General features: G+C 44.0%; 1 long non-coding RNA gene across 1 annotated transcript; it reads right to left on the bottom strand.

Moving 5' to 3' along the window:
- Positions 1–1,129: 1,129 nt before the first annotated feature.
- Positions 1,130–2,195, bottom strand: LOC142776782 (uncharacterized). Its single transcript, XR_012887804.1, has 2 exons — positions 2,003–2,195; positions 1,130–1,285 (listed from the first exon to the last, which is right to left on the bottom strand). It is a non-coding gene; the product is annotated as an uncharacterized LOC142776782 (long non-coding RNA).
- Positions 2,196–6,963: the final 4,768 nt, after the last annotated feature.

The raw sequence follows: 6,963 nt of genomic DNA, 5'->3' as shown, positions 1-6,963 counted from the left end.
TGTGCGATCGGCCAGTGCCTTAGCTATCATCTCGCGTTTTGAGGGGAACCAAATGTACGAAATGCCGCCTTTTCGCAATCTGCCTTTGCAGTACTCATCGTCGATTTAATCTGGGACCTGCTTCACAAAATAGAAAAATCTGGGCTTTGTGTAATTTTTCTTGGGTTTATAATCTGCCTTTGCAGTACTCATGGTCGATTTAATCTGTTGCCTGCTTCATAAGATAGAAAAATCTGGTCTTCGTGTAATTTTTCTTGGGTTTATAAGTGTGGAACTGCCCCTCAAAAGTTAATATGAGTGCTCTTAGAGCTCGAGTTCGTACAGGAACAACAGAGCCCTACTGAAATTTGGGACATGCATGCCTGCTTCCATAATGGGACGTGTGTAAACGATTCATCCATAAAATACCACAAACGTTTAGTGGGATGAAGGTACATTTTATTGAGTGCGCAAATAAAATGCGTAAAGCATCGAATGATCACCAACGCTGCAAAACATTCCAGCAGAGTGAGGACAGGGCGAAACAATTTCGCTATCAAATCAGATAGCCACTGATTTGATGCTTCTGATCAGAGATAGCCTCTGATTTGATGCATGATGCAATTCATGCTTACAGCTGCCATGAGGCAGCTGTAAGCATGAATTGTAAATACAGAGGCTAGAGGCGTGAACATTTGCCATCACAGTGCAGTTAACTCACAAAATGGGCTGCCCACTGGTTCAGGGTCGCGGTCTATTGACGTTGCTTTGTTGTCCGAGGAGGCAGCTGTAAGCATGAATTGCGTAAGTACACAGTCTAAAGGCGCGAACACTTGTCATCACAGCGCAGTCAACTCACAAAATAAACTGCCCCCTGGTTCAGCGTCCGGGGCCCTCCCCACTGACGTTTCTGGCTCATCCAAGGATACAGCTGTAAGCAAGAGTTGAGCAAGTATAGTGTAGGGGTGGGCATGTTTGCTGCCACAGTAAGAGAGAATTGGATGCCGAATTAATCAGGTTCACAGGTCATAAAGATAAATGCAGCAACTATGTTATCTGCCAGCGATCCAAACACACTGTATTGTCATATAAATCCTAAAACATAATCGCATTCACAACACAAGAGAGGAATAGAAACTACAAAGGGGCCTCACGAGGAACCGTTTTATTCCCCCTTTTGCGGGGTGGCTTGCGCTCTTTCGGAAGAGGCCGATGCGCAAATATAGAAGGAACCGCATTTGGCTTGAGTTTCTTGATCTCAGTTTGTGCCAGGATTGCTGGCTCATACTGATCCATCGTGATGTTTCTGAAAAATACCGACATCCTCTATCGCATTTTTGCAGTTTGGCTGATGTGATATTGCCGAAGCAAAATATTTTGCTTCTTACGTTAAAAATGCAAACAGCCACAAAAGCCAGATGATTTTCTTGCATTTAGTAGGTGCCTTTCTCTTTGTTAATCGAAAGCGTACAACTTCGCAAGTATGTTCGAAATTTGAACGAAAGTATCTATGCATTTCACAAATAAACAACTATACAGCATTATATTTACCATACACTCTCTTATATTAGCTGTACACGCATGCACGAAATTCGGTCATGGAAGTGCGCAAAAGTGAGATAAATATGAAAGAATACAAACTGAGAACACAATAAACCACAATAAAGCAATAAACGCCGAAATTTTGCCTACAGGTAATCAAAGTTCGAGCGAAAAAAAAGGAAAACGATCAAAGACGTGGTTGATCTCTGGAGAAGCATAATTGCTTCCGCTGCAAATGGTTCCATTTAGAAAGCAAATCGCGAACGCCAAACATTCAACAGTAATTATGTTGTGGCCGTATTCGAATATTCGAGCAAGCTAAAAACGATCGAGCTGTCATCGTGGTTGAAATCGTGCGAGAAAGCGTCGACGGAAACTTCAAGCTGCTTTTGTTTAACATGAACCTGAACCAAGGATGAGCTTTATCTGAAAGCCTTCCGGAGGCATGTCTACGCGAAGAAGTTCTGTAGTGAGTGCTTACCTCGCAAAGCCTCCCTCGGTGACAATCGAAGTTTTTCCTGCCAATGCGATGCAGCCATACCGCTCTCCGCTCCTCATTATTTTTCCCTCGTGGAACCACGAAAAGCTTGTCGCCTTTTGCAATGCTGCTGGAGCAGCCAACGGCACAGCAGGTCGGCATTGCGCTGCATCCGAGGCCGCCTTGCTAAAGGCAACACATGTATGAGCGAGATGCAGTGCGCTCACTCATGGCGTCGCTGCTCGGCGGAGCCGAGGGGTCAACAAGGTTCATTGGTCACGTGTCGCGCTTGGTCCAATAGGGTAGCAGAAACGCTCGCCGGAGTGAGGAGAGACGTAGAGGGCAGGGAGGAAATTCTCCTCCGCTTTTTGTACAATGGTTTTCGCTACCTTTGAAAAATACAGGGGCCTTAACAGACACTGGTCGCGCTGGTCCCGCCTGGCGTCACACTATAGAGCGCTCGCGTTTTGCTAACGTTGCGTCGCTGTGCCCAGCATTCGCGCGCGTCAACGCTACGTTGGAGTATATTAGCCCTTCATGATGCTCTCACGGCCGTTTTGCTAGCTCCACATATAATAAATTGGGTGTTATGTGAAGTCATTGGATGAAGAAATATATGACTGGTGCAAACATGGTAATCTCGACACGTGGGTCATGTAGGAACATGACAACATACCGCGCTCATTGCGTGCTCTCGGCCGTTTCACTAAATTCACATATACTAAATTTGGTATCACGTGACGTGAATACATGACGAAGGTAAACGACTCATCAAAACATGAAGATCATGACACAGAAATTGTGTACGGCCCAATTTACCTCTACCTTATAACGTTGTGGTGATATTGAAGGGACATATCAACCTTCCTCATTCGTGCTTCGCATATCACTGATTCCCACTGTGCGTGAGATCTCCCATTTTTTTCTAAAGAATCTGTATGAATTTTCTTGTGGCTTAGTGCTACAAGCAGCTAGGTTGTTGTTCGATTTCCCTTTATCTCTACTGTCGCTTCCTTTATTCTGGGATTTATTCGCAACACGGAGAACACAGAGCACGGCGCTGAAGCGCCGGCCGACAAGGAGTACGCAGCAGCTGGTAGCCAAGCAAGAACTCCATTATGTACAATGCCGTGCATGGCTGGATGGATGGATGTCTCCTGCTGTGCCCTTTAGATCGGGTGGTGGCTCACGATTATAGCCACTGATCAGTTAGCCTCCTCCTGGTTGTTTCTACCTGTTTAAAGTCTATTTTGCCTTCACTGTCTCTAAACCACAATGCTCCCGTTCTAGCCTCGAAGAGCAGATAACTACCCCAAGAATTATTGTAGATCTTTTCCCTTGCAATTTCCTGTTTAAAAGTTCGGTAGGTCTCCAGTGATGATTTCGTAAACATTCTCATCTTCCACATGTCCCTCTGTGTTTCCTTCACCTTCTTCTTAACCGATGTTTCCTGTTGGCTTGGTATTCTTCTGCTGTCTACATACTTACTTGACAATTTTCGAGTTCGTTTCCTCCATTTAGTATCGACATTCTTCATGTACAAGTAACTGAAAACTTTCCTAGCCCAACGCTTCTCTCTAATTTTTCTCAACCGCTCCTGAAATTCTATCTTGCTGCTAGCTTCCCTGCACTCAAACGATGTTCATCCCATGTCTCCCTGTACCCACTGATTTGGGGTATGCCAGTGTGCTCCCAGAGCAAGTCTACCTATGCGACGTTGTTTAATTTCCAATCTTGCTCGAACTTCTGATTTCATGCACAAGACCGCATTGCCGAACGTCAAACCCGGGACCATGACACCTATCCGAATTCCTCTCATAACGTCATACCTATTGTAGTTCCACAGAGCCCTATTTTTCAATACAGCTGCATTCCTGGTGCCCCTGGTCATTACGTATCTTTCGGGCTACCTCAGATACTCAGCCCCGTTATTTATCCATACGCCCAAATATTTCTATTTATCCACTATTTGCAGCCGGACTTCCAGTATCTTATGCTCACTGCCTTTGTTATCATTAAAAATCATGATTGCCGACTTCTCTCTGCTGAAATTCAAATTTAAGCTATCTCCCTCATTACCACAGATGTCTATCAATGCCTGCTTATCTTCCTTGTTGTCAGCTATTAATACTATATCATCTGTATACATCAGTGCTGCTAATATCTATTCTATGTGTTTTCCTTGCTTGGCAAAGGAGAGGCTGAAGCCCAGTCGACTCCCCTCTAGTTTGGCTTCTAGTCTCTGGAGATACAGAATAAATAACAAAGGTGAGAAGGGACATCCCGGTAGGAACCCGCGTTGTATCTCTATAGGTTTAAATACCTGTTCTTCCCATTTGATAACTACCTTGTTACTTTTATAGATTTCATTTAGAAGATTAGTTATTCCATCTTCCACATCTAGTGTATCCAGTATTTATTCCCCTCCAGTTTTCTAGAATCACACTATCGTAAGCTCCCTTGATATCTAGAAGAGAGAGAGAAATATACTTTTTATGGCAATCCTGCGTGGGGAGGGAGGGAGCACCGCGCAAGGTTCCGCAGCCTCCTGTCTATCTAGACCTCAACGACGGCAAGCCCTGGATATCTAGAAACGCCTGCCACAGGGGCCTGTGTTCTTTTTCCGTCATTCCAATACACTGCATCAACAAGAACAGATTGTCCTCCAACCTCTTTCGTTCACGGAACCCATTTTGTAGTTCTCCCAGCACCCCCTCATTCTCCATCCATGTCTATAGTCCTTCCTTTACTATCTGCATCACCAGCCTGTAAACTATTGATGTCACTGTTATAGGACGGTAGTTGTTTATATCGGCTTTGTCCCCCTTTTCTTTATAGCTCATGCTTATCCTGCTTAGATTCCACCCAATGGGATATTCACCCTTCATTATTGATTTGCTCGCTGCCTCTCTTAATGTTTGTTTAAAGTTTGGTCCTAGTTTTTTTATTAACATGATTGGGATGCCATCAGAGCCTCTTTATGTGCTATTAGGAACTTTTTCCTCTGCCCTTTCTCACTCTCGCTGTCGCAGTGGAGCCACTGAGCTAATTGGTGCATCCTGATCTGGTACGGTGCATGCAGCGTTTTTTTTTGGTGCTAAACTTTTTCTGTCATCATTGTTTTTGTACATTCCATTGCCTCATCCCCTTCTAGTCTGGCCTCTTGAACCTCTGTTTCAGGTTTGTCTTATTACTCAGAGAATTGAGAAGGTTCCAAAACTTTGCAGCGGCCTTTCTATCCTCTTTTTTTGCTTCCACCATCCAGTGGGCCCCCTTTCTTCTAATCTTGTTAGTGATCAAATTGGAGGCTTCTTCTGCACCTCAAAAAGTTATATCTCATTTTCTTTTGATATCACCTTCCGTTTCACCCCTCTGTTTAGCGTATCTGTGTTCCCTGGAGGCTTCTTGACGTCTTACTATTGCCCCCTAACTTCCTTATCGCACCAGCTCTTCTGTTTGTGTCTGTTTTTCTAGGTTGATTTGACTCGTACCTTAGCAAGCTCTAACTCAAACAATCGAGTTAGATTTTTTTACGTGTACTTTGTTTTAGTATCCTTGGTGAATATTTAGTCAATCTCTTCAGTTGCTATTTCTATTTGCCTTTCCGAATAAATATTACCGTGTGGTTGCTCCTAATGCCGCCTTTCCGATTTTTTTCTTCTAAAACTCAGCTTGATACGTTTGTGATCACTACCTAAGCTTCTGGACCCATATTTATCTATATTCATCCCCCTAAGCCGATCATACATCCTATGTGACAATTTTGCTTAACCTATGGTCGACTGTAGTCTTCCCACCTCCCATATTATCTGCCCTTCGCATTTCTCGGTGCTGTTGCAAATGGTTAAATCATGCCTTTCACACATATTGATTAGCGCTATGTCTGTTGAGCCAGTATATCCATCCTTATATTCTATGTGCGCATTGATATCTCCTAATATAATATATACACAGAGTAGTGCCCCCTGAGGGCAAAATAATTTACATAAAACTGAATCTGGCAACCATGAAGCTGAAACAGAAACATCACATACATTTCATTCGTTGATTTGTCAGTGTTCAGTCTACAGTGATTTCTCTAGTCGAGAAGACAGTCGTGCAGCCTTCAGTGCGCGCATTATGCACATTGATATAAGGTGTGTGAAGGTGTGTTGCTGCGTTCCGTCACGGCCACTCGATCTCCATGGTTTCGTATTACAAGTTCTGTTTGGGGTAGACACCCGGTGTTTCTTTTGCCCGATTCTCAAGCAATACTCACCTGTGCGCCAAGTGACAAAAGAATGTTGCGAGAGACAACCTCATGATCAACGACAAAACTGCAAAAACAGTTGTATGCAGCAGACACTTGCGTGATGAAGACTATGTGCTTGCGTTCCACATCAGATAACGTATCCCTGACTCCGCACCTACTCTTTTTGAGGACTATCCTTCCTAGTTGATTCCAAGTGCAAAGAAGCCTCGCAAAGATCCTACTGCACGAGCTTCGCCCCTACGTAAACATCAAGGAAGCGAAAAGCGGAGACCAATGAAACAGATCTAGATGTTTCAACTTCACAAGACACTTTCGCTAAACAAGGAGCGAAAAAGGCGTCCCAATATGTGTGTAACAACCACAAAAAACACAAAAAACGTGCCTTCCTACTTGCCAAAAACTTACGGAACGGTCCCCAACAAACTAACAATCACTTCAACGAGACAGCGCTGTACCCAGGTACCGAACTTCTTTTACACCAAGGGCCACAGACGGCTTGCTTACGCACCTTTCTCTTGCTTTTCAATGAAAAAAGCCTCCATCACTTCGCTGGTGTACTTATCTCGATGTCCAAACAAACAAGTGGCTTTATCTGCCAAAGATTGGCAGCCACACTCCCTACAATAAGCTGGTAGGTGGCACCCGCCAACAGCCGTTCAAAAAATTAAGTGTTCTTTTAGTTTTACGTTAATGCACAGCCCGGTTTGTCCTA

Source organism: Rhipicephalus microplus, chromosome X, assembly GCF_043290135.1.
Source record: "Rhipicephalus microplus isolate Deutch F79 chromosome X, USDA_Rmic, whole genome shotgun sequence".
In the NCBI taxonomy this organism is placed as follows: domain Eukaryota; kingdom Metazoa; phylum Arthropoda; class Arachnida; order Ixodida; family Ixodidae; genus Rhipicephalus; species Rhipicephalus microplus.
The sequence above is the reverse complement of the archived record's forward strand: the minus strand, read 5'-3'. Positions and strand labels throughout refer to the sequence as shown.